We start from the raw sequence: 13768 nt of genomic DNA, 5'->3' as shown, positions 1-13768 counted from the left end.
AATTTATAAACAACAGAAGTTTGTGTCTCACAGTTCTGGAGGCTGGAAAGTCCAAGATCAAGGCGCCAGCAAGACTAGTGTCTGGTGAGGGCTGCTCTTTGCTTCCAATATGGTGCCTTGTTTCTGCATCCTCCAGAGGGGATGAACACTGTCCTTACATGGCAGAAAGGACTGAAGGGCAAGAGGTTGCTCCCTTTAACCTCAACCCCTTTTCTAAGGATGCTAATACCATTCATGAGGGAGAGCCCTCAAGACTTAATCACGTTGCAAAGACCACACCTTTTAGATGCACTGGGAATTAAGTTTCAGCATAAATTTTGGAGGGGACATCATCATCCAAACCATAGCATAAATATTTCACTCTAATGAGTCTGAAAGCCTTCTTTGACCACTGCCCTGTACAGTCAACCATGAATGAGGAGACTCAGTCAAGGTCTTGGCAGGAAACACATGGCACATCCAAACTGGGTATTTTGCAGAGTTTTAATTAAAGGGACTATTTACAAAGCTGCGGGCGGGACGTAGGAAAACCACAAGGATCATTTAGTACCTGGGGAGCCAATAATAGACATGGCTAGTGGGGTACGGTGGGTTGGAATTGGGGTGAGGGAGTGGGATCCCCTCTGTTAGGCCTGAAGAGAACCTGAAGCCTCAGTAGAAAAAGAGGAAAAAATCATGGAAACCAAGGAAAGAAAGTTTTTCTTTCTTTTCTTTCTGTTTCTTTTTTTAATTTTAATTTTAATTTTAATTTTATTTGAGGTAGGGTCTTGCTCTGTTTTCCAGGCTGGGGTGCAGTGGTGCAATCACAGCTCACTGCAGCTTCAACATCTAGGGCTCAAGCAATCCTCCCACCTCAGCCCCTCAAGTAGCTAGAACTACAGGCATGGTCCAACATGCCTGGCTAATTTTAGAATATTTTATACTGACAGAATCTTGCTGTGTTGCCAGGGCTGATCTTGAACTCCTGGGCTCAAACAATCCTCTAGCTTCAGCCTCCCAAAGTGCTGGAATTACCGGCATGAGCTACTGCACCTGGCAAAAAAATATTTCAAGTGTTTACAGCACCTTGATGTGGTTGAGAAAGAGAGCTCTGGATTCAAATGGGCCAAGGTTTTGGGGTTTCAATTTTAGTTCTTCTACTTATTAGTCCGTTGAGACTACTGACTCTCCCCAGTATCTATTTCCATCTTTTTCCTTTTAGTAAAATCACATCCTGGAGTTTTTGCTGACCACATAGTTCCTCAGCTACAGACTACCCTGCCCAGCTAACTCTGGACATGTGAACACATTTGGACCAGTAGGGTGTGGGCAGAGGTAACTTGTGCAATTTCTGGGTCATCTTGTTAATTCTCCCCACCATTGTTTTTGGAGACAGGATCCTGCTGTGTCACTCAAGGTGGGGTACAACAGTATGATCATACATCTCTGCAGCCTCAATCTCCTGGGCTCAAGCGATCCTTCTGCCTCAGCCTCCCAAGTAGTTAGGACTACAGGTATGTGCTACCATGCCTGGCTAATATTTTTGTAGAGATGGGGGTCTTGGTGTGTTTCCCAGGCTGGTCTCAAACTCCTGGCCTGAAGTGATCCTCCTGCCTTAGCCTCCCAAAATATGGGGATTACAGGTGTGAGCCACTGCTCCTGGCCTAATTCCTGCTTCTAGTTCTCTCTTGCCCTTTCTGCTGGCGGGACAGTGGGATTAATTGGAGCCTGTTTGGAAGCCACATGTTGAGGAAAGCAGATCCACCTCTCACACTTCTGGGCTATATGAGAAATAAACCTCTATCTTATTTAAACCACTGTACACATGGGCTTTTTGTTATAGCAGCTTAGCTGACCCTTTATCTAATACATTGTATTACCTTGGATAAATTATACAATGTTGCTAAGGCTTAGCTTCCTCTCTGTCTCTCTCTCTCTCTCTTTTTTTTTGAGTCAGGATCTCACCCTGTTGCCCAGGCTGGAGAGCAATAGCATGAACACAGCTCACTGCAGCTTTAATCTCCTGAGCTCAAATGATCCTCTTGTCTCAGCCTCCCGAGTTGCTGGGACTACAGGCACACACCACCATACCCGGCTGATTTTTAGATTTGTAAAATAGAGACAGTGTCTCCCTATGTTGCCCAGGATGGTCTTGAACTCCTGGTCTCAAGTGATCCTCCACCTCGGCCTCCCAAAGTGCTGAGATTACAGGCATGAGCCACTGTGCCCAGCCCTTACTTTCTCATTTCTAAAAACACAGCCAGAAAAAGACTTCCTTAGTAGATTATTGTAAAGTTGAAAGGAGCCAACGTGTATAAAGCTCTTAACACCATTCTTGGCTTTCAGAAAATAATAAATATTAGTAATGCTTATTTTCCCTTATTACCACATTTTCTCTATACTATATATATATGTGTGTATATATATATGTGTGTATATATATATAATATATAAAATATATATATAAAATAGTCTGTCCTATGGTTCAACTTTGGTTTACTTAACCATTCCCCTTTTGTTGGACATCTAGGCAGAATTCATTCTTTCACTGCTATAAAAAAAAAGTTACAAAGAGGGGGCTGGGTGCTGTGGCTCATGCCTGTAATCTCAGCACCTTGGGAGGCCGAGGCGGGTGCATCACGAGGTCAAGAGATTGAGACCATCCTGGCCAATATGGGGAAACCTCGTCTCTACTAAAAATACAAAAATTAGCCGGGTGTGATGGCAGGCGCCTTTAATCCCAGCTACTCAGGAGGCTGAAGCAGGAGAATCGCTTGAACCTGGGAGGTGGAGGTTGCGGTGAGTCGAGATCGTGCCGCTGCACTCCAGCCTGGCAACAGAGCGAGACTCTGTTTCAAAAAAAAAAAAAGTTACAAAGAACATTTTTGTGCTTAAACAATTTATCAATATTATATATCTTTAGGCTATAGTCCCAGAAATAGAATGATTAGGTCAAAGGGTATGTTCTTGATTTTGTATGTATGTGTCCTATTGTAAAATACAGTTTTCTGCATTTAACGTTTTGTTTATTTAATTATGGTAAAACCTATGAAATATTATTAGTTAATTTATTACATATGTTTCTTAAATGTTTAATAAAGGGTTTAACTTAATGTTTTAAGAAAGGTTGAACTAGTTCTCCAATTATGAAAAATTTTCTTTTCCTTTTTGAGACAGGGTCTTGCTCTGTCCTTCAGGCTGGAGTACAGTGGCGTGATCATAGCACACTGCAGCCTTGGCCTACGAGGTGCGAGTGATCCTCCTGCCTCAGTCTCCCGCGTAGCTGGGATCACAGGTGCGTGCCACCAGGCCTGGCTAAGTTTTTGCATTTTTTGTAGAGATGGAGTCTCACTATGTTGTCCATAATGTCCAGGGAGTCTCAGACTTCCTGGGTTCAAGCAATCCTCCTGCCTTGGCCTACCAAAGTGCTGGGATTACAGCCATGAGCCACCACACCCAGTCTGGGATCTTTCCTACTCTCCAAGTTTATTTTCTTTTTTCATACAGAGTCATAAACCAGAGACAGGATTCAAGCTGTTGCTTAGATCACGATTTACCAGGTGCCATCAGTTTTGTTCTGGGTATCCTCCTTAGGAAGAGTCTGGAATTTCTGAATTTTGTTTCCTAAACTCAGATTTCTAGACATTTCTCTACATTTTGAATGGAATTTCCCAAAACTGATCTCTACATGCACATCTGTTATTCACTTGCATATTAGTTAAATTTATATAGATGCTTGGGTAAAGATATCAGGAAGAAAGCAACAGTTATACAATTAATTAATTTCTTGCACATCAGAATAGAATTTCTAGTTGGTAATGCCTAACCAACCCCTTAAGTTTATACATCCAGGTACCTTCTCAATGCTTCATACTCAACCTACTCCAGACTCAAGAGCACTGAACTGAGAGCAAACGTCCCAGTCTGATATCTTTAGCTGAATGGCTTTAAGCAAGACACATTACATCTCTGTGGCTCATTTTAAAAAAACAAACAAAAACAACAACAACAACAACAAAAAAACCCTAGATGAAATCCATGGTTCTTATACTCTTTCAGCAGCAGAAACTTTTTTCCCCATACAAACTACATATAAAAATGATAAAACAAGATTAGTCATTTAATTGGAGATAAAACATTTTCTATAATTTTAGTTCTGTGTTCTTTAATTACCATCATCATTAAAAATCATTTTGGATGGCCGGGCATGGTGGCTCGATGCCTGTAATCTCAGCACTTTGGGAGGCCAAGGTGGGCAAATCACCTGAGGTCGGGAGTTCGAGACCAGCCTGACCAACATGGAATAACCCTGTCTCTACTAAAAATACAAAATTAGCTGGGCATGGTGGCGCATGCCTGTAATCCCAGCTACTCAGGACGCTGAGGCAGGAGAATCGCTTGAACCTGGGAGGCAGAGGTTGCAGTGAGCCGAGATTGCGCCATTGCACTCCAGCCTGGGCAACAAGAGCGAAACTCTGTCTCAAAAAAAAAAAAAATCATTTTGGACAATATACGTTTTTGCAGCCCTCAGATGTTCTGGTGTCATTCTGTTTTCTTACAGCTGCTAAATGGACATTTGATTATTGAGTCCTCTGCCCTAGGACTCTGCTCCAGGGAAGAACTGAGATGACAAATCTTTAGAGAGCCATCTCTTTCTGGAACCATGTGGCTCGCAGCTCCTGTTTGTTGATGAAGACAATTGGGAGTGCTGGATTAAACACCACCCTCCCATTCAGGGGGTGTACACACAGAGAGATGTGGCTTTTTGCTCCCACGGTAGCCACGCTCTAAGCTGCCTTGTGGGGTAATTGGCTTGGTGTTGAGTTTAGGAGTGTAAAATGATTTGCTTAATGGTTACTGTTGAGAGAGCACAAAGGATGGTGAAGGAAATGTAACTTACATTAAATTTTTTGTTAGTTCTTTGTCAGATATGTATATTGTAAATATTCTCTCCTAATGTTTGTCTTGCGTTTTCGTTTTCTTTTCTTCTTTTTGAGACAGCTCTGTTGCCCAGCCTGGAGTGCAGTCATGTGATCACGACTTACTGCAGCCTTGACCTCCTGGGCTCAATCAATCCTCCTGCCTCAGCCTCCCAAGTAGCTGGGACCACAGGCCCACACCACCACTCCTGGTTAATTTTTAAATTTTTTGTAGAGATGAGGTCTTGCTATGTTGCCCAGGCTGGTCTCAAACTCCAGGGCTCAAGCAATCCTCCCACCTGGGCCTCTCAAAGTGCTGAGATTACAGATGTGAGCCACTGCATCTGGCCTTCATTTTCTTAATGGTGTCTTTTGCTGAGCAGAAGTTTCAATGCTGATGAAGCCATTTTAACTTTTTTTTCTCCTTTTATGGCAACTGCTTTCTCTGACCCACATAAGAAATGTTGGCCTTCTCCAAAGTCATCAGAACATTCTCCCATGTTTTCTTCCAGAAGCTTTGCAGAATGATCTTTGATGTTTAGGTCTATGATTCACCTCAAATCAATTTTTGTGATCTGAGTAGAGGTTTATTTTTAAAGATATAAGTAGTTAGTTGTTACAGAACCTTTTATTGATATATATATCTCTATTAAATTGTTTGTGCACCTTGGCTAAAAATTAGCTATACAGCGTGTCTACTTTTGGACTTAATACGTTCTCTTAAATACCACTGTAGTAAAGTAATATAATTTTCCCAACAGTATTCTCCTTTTTCAAAATTGTTTCAGATTTTCTAAATTCTTTGTATTTGTATCTAAATTTTAGAATCATCTTACCAGTTTCTACAAAAATTCCTTCTGAGATTTTGATGGAGATTGCATTGAATCAACAGATCGATTTGTGAAGCACTGGCAATATGATAACAGTATTGAATCTTCTTTTTTTTTCTCATTTGTTTCTGATGAAATTACTGACCTTCAGTATTGAGTCTTCTAATCCATGAATATGGTATATTTATTGAGCTATTCTTTAGTTTTAGTTTCTTTCTTTTTTCTTTTTTTTGTTTTTTGTTTTGAGACAGGGTCTCACTCTGTCACCCAGGCTGGAGCGCAGAGGCATCATTATGGTTCACTGCAGCCTCAGTCTCCTGGGCTTAAGCTATCCTCCTGCCTCAGCCTCCTGAGTGGCTGCAACTACCTGCTTGAGCTCGGTTATGTATATACCACTTCCATTTGATAATGAATGCTGCTGTGCACACCCCACTGTGTGGCTAGATGGGTCAGAAGGCACCCAGTTTATGTATGACAGGCAGTTCAGGTCTCATGGTGACTTAATGACCCATAATCAAACGTTCAGTTTCCACCAAAGCCCAGTAACAGGCCAAGAGCTGTCTCTAAAAATGAAGGTAGTTATCTGCAGAAGATGGCAGGGCCTTGCTTAAAAATCCTAGAGGCCTTCACTGTGATTCACCTATGGGGGCCTGCCAAAGGCTCTAAACAGCATCCCTATCTGCTATGTGACAAATCACTCAAAAATTTAGCAATTTAAAACAACTTTTTATTTTATCTTTTTTTTTGTTTTTTTTGAGACAGGGTCTCACCCAGTCACCCAGCCTGAGTGCAATCACTGCTCACTGCAACCTCGAACTCCTGAGCTCAAATAATCCTCCCACTTCAGCATCCTGAGGAGCTAGGACTGCAGGCAGGCACCACCATGCCCAACTAGAGATGGAGTCTCACCATGTTGCCCAGGCTGGTCTCGAACTCCTGGACTCAAGTGATCCTCCCACCTTCGCCTCCCAAAGTGCTGGGATTACGGGCATGAGCCATCACATTTGGCCTTGTTTTCTTTTCTTTTCTTTTTTTTTTGAGATGGAGTTTCACTCTTGTTGCCCAGGCTGGAGTGCAATGGTGCAATATTGGCTCACTGCAACCTCCACCTCCTGGGTTCAAGCCATTCTCCTGCCTCAGCCTCCCAAGTAGCTGGGATTACAGGTATGCACCATCATGCCTGGCTAATTTTGTATTTTTAGTAGAGACAGTGTTTCACCATGTTGGTCAGACTGGTCTCGAAATCCTGACCTCAAATGATCCACTTGTCTCGGCCTCCCAAAGTGCTGGGATTACAGGCATGGGCCACCATGCCTGGCCAATTTTACTTTTTAATCTCACTGTAATTGTGGCCAGGGATTCAGGAGAGGCTTAGATGAGTGGCTCTTGCTCAGGATCTCTCACGTGACTGTACTCAGGATGTTGGTTAGGGCTGCAGTCATCTGAATGCTTAGCTGGGGCTGGGGGTCTGCTTCCAAGATGGCTCACTAGGGTGGTTTCTGGCAGGGCCTCCATTCCTTGCTGGGTGTTGGCAGGAAGCCTCTCTTCCTCACCATGCAGCTTGTGCTCTCATGTGGGCTAACTTCCCCCAGAGCAAGCAATCTCAGAGAGAGGGAGGAGGGAGCTGCAGCGCATTTTATGATCTGCCTTCCAGAGTCACACCCATCACTTTCACTTTATTCTGTGCATTAGAAGCCAAAAGCTAAGTCCAGCCCACACCCAAGGGGAGGGAAGTGAGGCTCCACCTCTTAAAGGGAGGATTCTCAAAAATGTGTGAATATATTTAAAAATCACCGCAGCTTTTTAATATTGTCCCAACAAGGCTGTGCAAGAAACAATCAGGAAAGCTCAGCAGCATAAAACTGTAAGTGTTTATAGTTCATGCATCTGAGAGTTGCCTGGGCAACTCCCCTGACCTCAGCAGGGGTCGTTCACACCTTTGAGGATGGCTTTATTTAAGCAAGGACAACCTGCTTACATCAGGTGGGATAACTTCTGATACAGATTTAATTTTGGTTTGAGGTTTATGTCACCAGTATAATTACTATTTTAAATAATATATTACTGGAAACACATGAGCAAACTTGTTTCTAGACATGCTAAAAATGTATTGAAAGCCCCATTTCATTCAGAATGAAATAATAATTTCACATGTGACTTGTAAAATCAATTGTCTCCATATTTACAATTTACCTTTGAGGTGATGATACTGGTGTTGTTATGTTTGTTGTTTTATGTGATTAACTTACAAATATCATCCAATTTTCTTTTCCACTCTATTTTACAAATAATCTGAATATATTCATTGACGTATATATATATTTGTTTTGTTTTGTTTTGTTTTTTAGAAGGAGTCTTGCTCTGTTGTCCAGGTTGGAGTGCAGTGGCACGATCTCGGCTCACTGCAACCTCCGCCTCCTGGGTTTAAGTGATCCTCCTGCCTCAGTCCCCCTGGTAGCTGGGGTTACAGGCATGTGCCACCGTGCCTGGCTAATTTTTGTATTTTTAGTAGAGACCAGGTTTTGCCGTTTTGGCCAGGCTGGTCTTGAACTCCTGACCTCAGGTGATCCACCCACCTCATTCTCCCAAAGTGCTATGGCTTAATAAATAAAATATTCTTTTTTTGAAGTAGAAATAATATTGTTTTTGTATTGCATTCAATTTTTTATGTATGCCTGTTTCATTTCATCAGTTTTAATCTTTGTGTTTTCATCTACAGTTTTAAAAATAGTTATAAAAATGCATTTTCTGGTATATTTGTATGTGTATTTAAAATTTACTGAGTTATCAGAAGAATGGTTTTGTTTTTCTAAATTGTCTGGCTTCATTACAGTAAGCATGAAAGATTTACATTTTATTCAATTTAAAAATGCTGAGAAAATGCTATGTTGCTTTGTTTTTTTAATTAACAGTTGAATCGAATTTGACATGCAAAATATCACACCTATATTTGAAGAATTGCCATACATCACTATTTTTCCCTTTTCCCTCCCTTCCTTCCTTTCCTTTTTTTTTTTGAGGCAGAGTCTCGCTCTCTGTTGCCCAGGCTGGAGTGCAGTGGCACGATTTCGGCTCACTGCAACCTCCACCTCCCGGGTTCAAGCAGTTCTCTGCCTCAGCCTCTCAAGTAGCTGGAATTATAGGCACCTGCCAACATGCCCGGCTAATTTTTGTATTTTGAGTAGAGACGGGGTTTCACCATTTTGGCCAGGCTGGTCCTGAACTCCTGACCTTGTGATCCACCCGCCTCGGCCTCCCAGAGTGCTGGGATTACAGGCGTGAGCCACCGCGTCCGGCTCTTCTTTCTTTTCTCTCTTTTTCTTTTTTTTTTCTCTTTCTCTGTTCTCTGTCTGTCTCTCTCTTTCTTTCTTTCTTTCTCTCTCCTTCCTTCCTTCCTTTCTCTCTCTCTCTCTCTCTCTCTCTCCTTCCTTCCTTCCTTCCTTCCTTCCTTCCTTCCTTCCTTCCTTCCTTCCTTCCTTCCTTCCTTCCTTCTTTCTTTCTTTCTTTCTTTCTTTCTTTCTTTCTTTCTTTCTTTCTTTCTTTCTTTCTTTCTTTCTTTCTTTCTTTCTTTCTTTCTTTCTTTCTTCTGTCTTTCTTTCTTGACAGAGCCTTGCTCTGTCACCCAGGCTGGAGTACAGTGGTGCAATCATAACTAACTATAACCTTGAACTCCTGGGCTCAAGGAATGCTCCCACCTTAGCCTCCCAAGTAGCTGGGACCATAGGCATGCACCACCACACCTGGCTAATTTTTTAATTTTTAGTAGAGATGAGGTCTTGCTATGTTGCCCAGGATGGTTTTGAACTCCTGGGCTCAAGTGATGCTCCCACTTGGCCTCCCAAAGTTTTGCAATTATAGTTGTGAGCCACTGCACCCAGCTGATCTAATACTCTTTTCTTTTTTGAGACAGAGTCTCGCTCTGTCGCCCAAGCTGGAGTGCAGTGGCGCAATCTCGGCTCACTGCAAGCTCCGCCTCCTGGGTTCACGCCATTCTTCTGCCTCAGCCTCCCGAGTAGCTGGGACTACAGGCACCCGCCACCACGCCCGGCTAATTTTTTGTATTTTTTTTTAGTAGACACAGGGTTTCACCGTGTTGGCCAGGATGGTCTCGATCTCCTGACCTCATGATCCGCCCGCCTCAGCCTCCCAAAGTGCTGGGATTACAGGCGTGAGCCACTGCGCCCGGCTGATCTAATACTCTTTAATCCCGTGTAAGTGACACATGAGATATCCTGCAGCTGTACAATCAGATCACTCATGTTTAAAAGGGAGTTCTCAGCCAGACACGGTGGCTCGCGCCTGTAATCCCAGTACTTTGGGAGGCTGAGGCGGGCAGATCACCTGAGGTCAGGAGTTCAAGACCAGCCTGTCCAACATGGTGAAACCCCGTCTGTACTAAAAATACAAAAATTAGCAGGTCATGGTGGCAGGTGCCTGTGATTCCAGCTACTCTGGAGGCTGAGGCAGGAGCATGGCTTGACCCTGGGAGGCGGAGGTTGCAGTGAGCTGAGATCACACCACTGCACTCCAGCGTGAGTGATACAGTGAGACTCCATCTCAAACAAACAACAACAACAAAATAAATAAATATAAAGGGAGTTTTTTCCAGGGGAGGGGGCAGTGATGGGCTATTCTTCAGAAGCAGGAACTTCCTTCATATCTTAAAGCTCATGAATGAACAAGGGGATCATAAAGCATCAGAAATTGAAGCTTCTTATTTTGCAGATGAGAAAACTGGGTCTGAGAATCCAGATGTCCTGAGTGAGTAACGGGAAAATTTTCACTTCTTCCTGTGGAAGCCTGTCACCCCCCAACTCCATCCTGGGCTGAGGAAGTTGCGTTCTTCTCTCACGGAGCTGGAGAATCTTTCAAGGTCAGAAAGGAAATAGTTAAGTTATGAAACAATCTGAGAGTGGAACTGGGATGGTGTGAATGCCTTGCTAGAAAGCGTTAAAAACAGGCTGGTTGGCCAGAAATAGAGAAGGACCTCCTGCTCTGAGTGACAGTTTAGATAAGATTTGTGCTTCTCCAACTATCTCTGGTGAAGAAAAATATTTAAAAATTCCCAGTCCATTGCAAACAGATACATTGTAAAATGGAGTAAAAATGAATGATCAGAAAATTAATTTATAAAGTAAAGACATACGGAACACAAGTCTAAGTTATTTTTTATTATTAGATTCAGCAGATATAAACTTAATCTACTAGACTGTCATAAATGTTTCTAAATGTGTATTCTCAGTTTCTGGACTTATTTTGTTGTGGTTCAGTAACAAATAGCTTATAGACTGGCCCTGAATGAAGGCGACTTCTTATAGTTCTAACATTCTGTGTTTTTACTTGAAGCCCAAACAGCTGTGCCTTGAATTTATAGAGGAATTCTTCATGTATACGTTAATTAATTAAACACATGCATCATTTAATTAACCAAATGTTTAGTTAAAGCCTATCATGTATGGGTTAAATGCATGCTATATAGGAAGTTGCATTAGAAATGGTCCCTTTTCTCTATACCAGACAGTGTAGCGAGGGAGCTAACAGCCACATATCTATGATGTGGGAGAGAAGGTGATGGCTGCCAGGAGAGCGCTGTGGGGGAGTTGCTGGGGAATCTGGAGCAAGGAGACTTCACTGATCTCTGGAGGAGTCAGGCAGACTCTGTGGAGGACGTGGCCTTGAAGGCCACACATAGGAAAATGCAGGCCAGGGCACGTCATGGGTGGAATGAGTAAGTCTCAAAACCTTGACATACTTCTTTCTCTTTCATGTCAAAAACATCTTTGAAAGGTACAGCAATATTAGGAAGCCCTATATACAGGAAAATTGAAGCACAAAGAAGCAATTGTGGCAAACAGCAGGTCCTTGAACAGGTCCATTGGCCTATTTAAGTCTCAGTTTTAGTATCCGTGAAATGGGCCTAATAACATCTACCTTTTGAGTTGTTCAGAGGGCTAGATGTATATACATTGCTTTATAAAGGTAATTATATTTACATTACAAAGTACTGGCGCGTTCTCTGATAATAGTGAGAGCTCAACAAGTCGTGACAATTATTGTGTTGTTACTAGATAGTTGGTCCAGAATCATTTGTTTCGCAGGGGAGGGGAGGAGGGGTTCTGCTCGGGATTCGTTTCCTCCATCCTTTTAGCAACTGCACTTCTCTTTCTCTTGGGGAAACTGTCACTCTCTTGACTATGCCATTCTCATGGGTCTGCCTATTTGCTGGCCACAGGGAGAACCTGTGATCCAGATCTGGCCAATCACAGTGTCTCGTTCCCTTCACCACAGTGATTGGCCTAAGAACAGGCAGGAGACGCGATCTGGACCAATCAGAATCTTACATTGAGGTTTGTATATGTGCGTGTTGGGAGAAAAAAAATTACTTTATTTTTCCTTCCAGTTTGCAAAGCTGGGCTAAGAGCAGAGTTTGTCACAACCAAACCTAGAGCTGGAGAAAAGGGGAAGTGGAGAGGGAACTGAAAATACCATTAGGTCTCTGAATCTACACCTCTTCTTTCTAGTTATTGGAATCAATGCATTCCAGCTTTTTGCTTCAACCAGAATGAGTTTTCTATCCCTGGTAACCCTGCCTAATGCAAGGACTCACTCAGATTTCCAGATTCTTATCTTAGTGTGTTGTCCTTTAGGTCAGCACTTTTCAAGAGCCATTCCCATCATTTATTCATTCGTCAAAATTATTTTGGACAGATTCCGGGGTGAAGCGGTCATGCTAAGAGAATAACAAACAAGCATGTGGCCAGTGTTATGAGGGCTTCAGATCCAGTCAGGGGTGCAAAATGAGAAAAAGCTAATCAAGAAAATAAAACAGCTGGGCGCAGTGGCTCACACCTGTAATCCCAGCACTTTGGGAGGCCGAGGCAGGCAGATTGCTTGAGCCCATGAGCTCGAGACTAGTCTGGGCAATATGGTGAAACTCTGTCTCTACAAAATAACACACACAAATTAGCCAGGCATTGGCCGGGCGTAATCGCTCATGCCTGTAATCCCAGCACTTTGGGAGGCTGAGGCAGGCAGATCAACTGAGGTCAGGAGTTCAAGAACAGCCTGACCAACCTGATGAAAACCCATCTCTACTAAAAATACAAAATTAGCTGGGTATGGTGGTACATGCCTGTAATCCCAGCTACTTGGGAGGCTGAAGCAGGAGAATTGCTTGAATTTGGGAGGTGGAGATTGCAGTGAGCCAAGATTGCGCCACCGCACTGCAGCCTGGGCGACAAGAGCAAAACTCCGTCTCAAAAAAAAAAAAAAATTAGCCAGGCATGGTGGTATGCACCTGTAGTCCTAGCTTCTAGGGAGGCTGAGGTGGGAAAATCACTTGAGCCTGGGCGGCCTAGGCTGCAGAGAACCATGAGCATGCCATTGCACTCCAGCCTGGGCATAGAGCGAGACCCTGTCTAAAAAAAATTAATTAATTAGAAAGAAAAAGCTAATGATGACAGATACCAACTGAGTTGAAGTGCTATGAGAGTTCAGAAAAGAGAGAGGGCTCATGCTCTTGGGGACTATCAGGGAAGCCTTTGAAGAGGAAGCAGGAATTTGAATTGGGCATTGAAGGACAGTTCAGATAAGTGTTTTTCTAGAGAGTGTGGTGGTGGGTGCAAAGATATCTAGGGCAAAGAGTTGATGTGACACAGTAATGGGAGGTAAGAGTGAAGGTGAGATGGGGCTTTATGTACTCTTTGAAAATAGTTTCATAGGCTGGGTATGGTGGCTCACGCCTGTAATCCCAACACTTTGGGAGGCTGACGTGGGCAGATCACCGAAGGTCAGGAGTTTGAGACCAGCGTGGCCAACATGGCAAAACCCGTCTCTATTAAAAATACAAGAAATTAGCTGGGTGTGGTGGCAGGCACCTGTAATCCCAGCTATTTGGGAGGCTGAGGCAGAAGAATTGCTTGAACCTGGGAGGCAGAGGTTGCAGTGAGCTGAGATCACGCCACTGCACTCCAGCCTGGGCGACAGGAGCGAAACTCTGTCTCAAAAAAAAAAAAAAGAAAATAGTGTCATAGAAGCTTA

The 13768-nt window shown here is 43.2% G+C and overlaps 1 long non-coding RNA gene across 1 annotated transcript in view; it reads left to right on the top strand.

The window, feature by feature from the left end:
- The first annotated feature begins 7536 nt into the window (after window positions 1-7536).
- LOC130540518 (uncharacterized) overlaps window positions 7537-13768 on the top strand; it is a 32683-nt gene continuing 26451 nt past the window's right edge. The window contains exons 1-3 of the long non-coding RNA XR_008954503.1: window positions 7537-7592; window positions 10454-10601; window positions 12017-12075. This is a non-coding gene — a long non-coding RNA (uncharacterized LOC130540518). The remainder of the gene's footprint in view (window positions 7593-10453; window positions 10602-12016; window positions 12076-13768) is intronic.

The sequence above is a fragment of the Pan paniscus genome, chromosome 8 (genome assembly GCF_029289425.2).
Source record: "Pan paniscus chromosome 8, NHGRI_mPanPan1-v2.0_pri, whole genome shotgun sequence".
NCBI lineage: Eukaryota > Metazoa > Chordata > Mammalia > Primates > Hominidae > Pan > Pan paniscus.
This window is presented reverse-complemented; position numbering and strand designations above follow the sequence as displayed.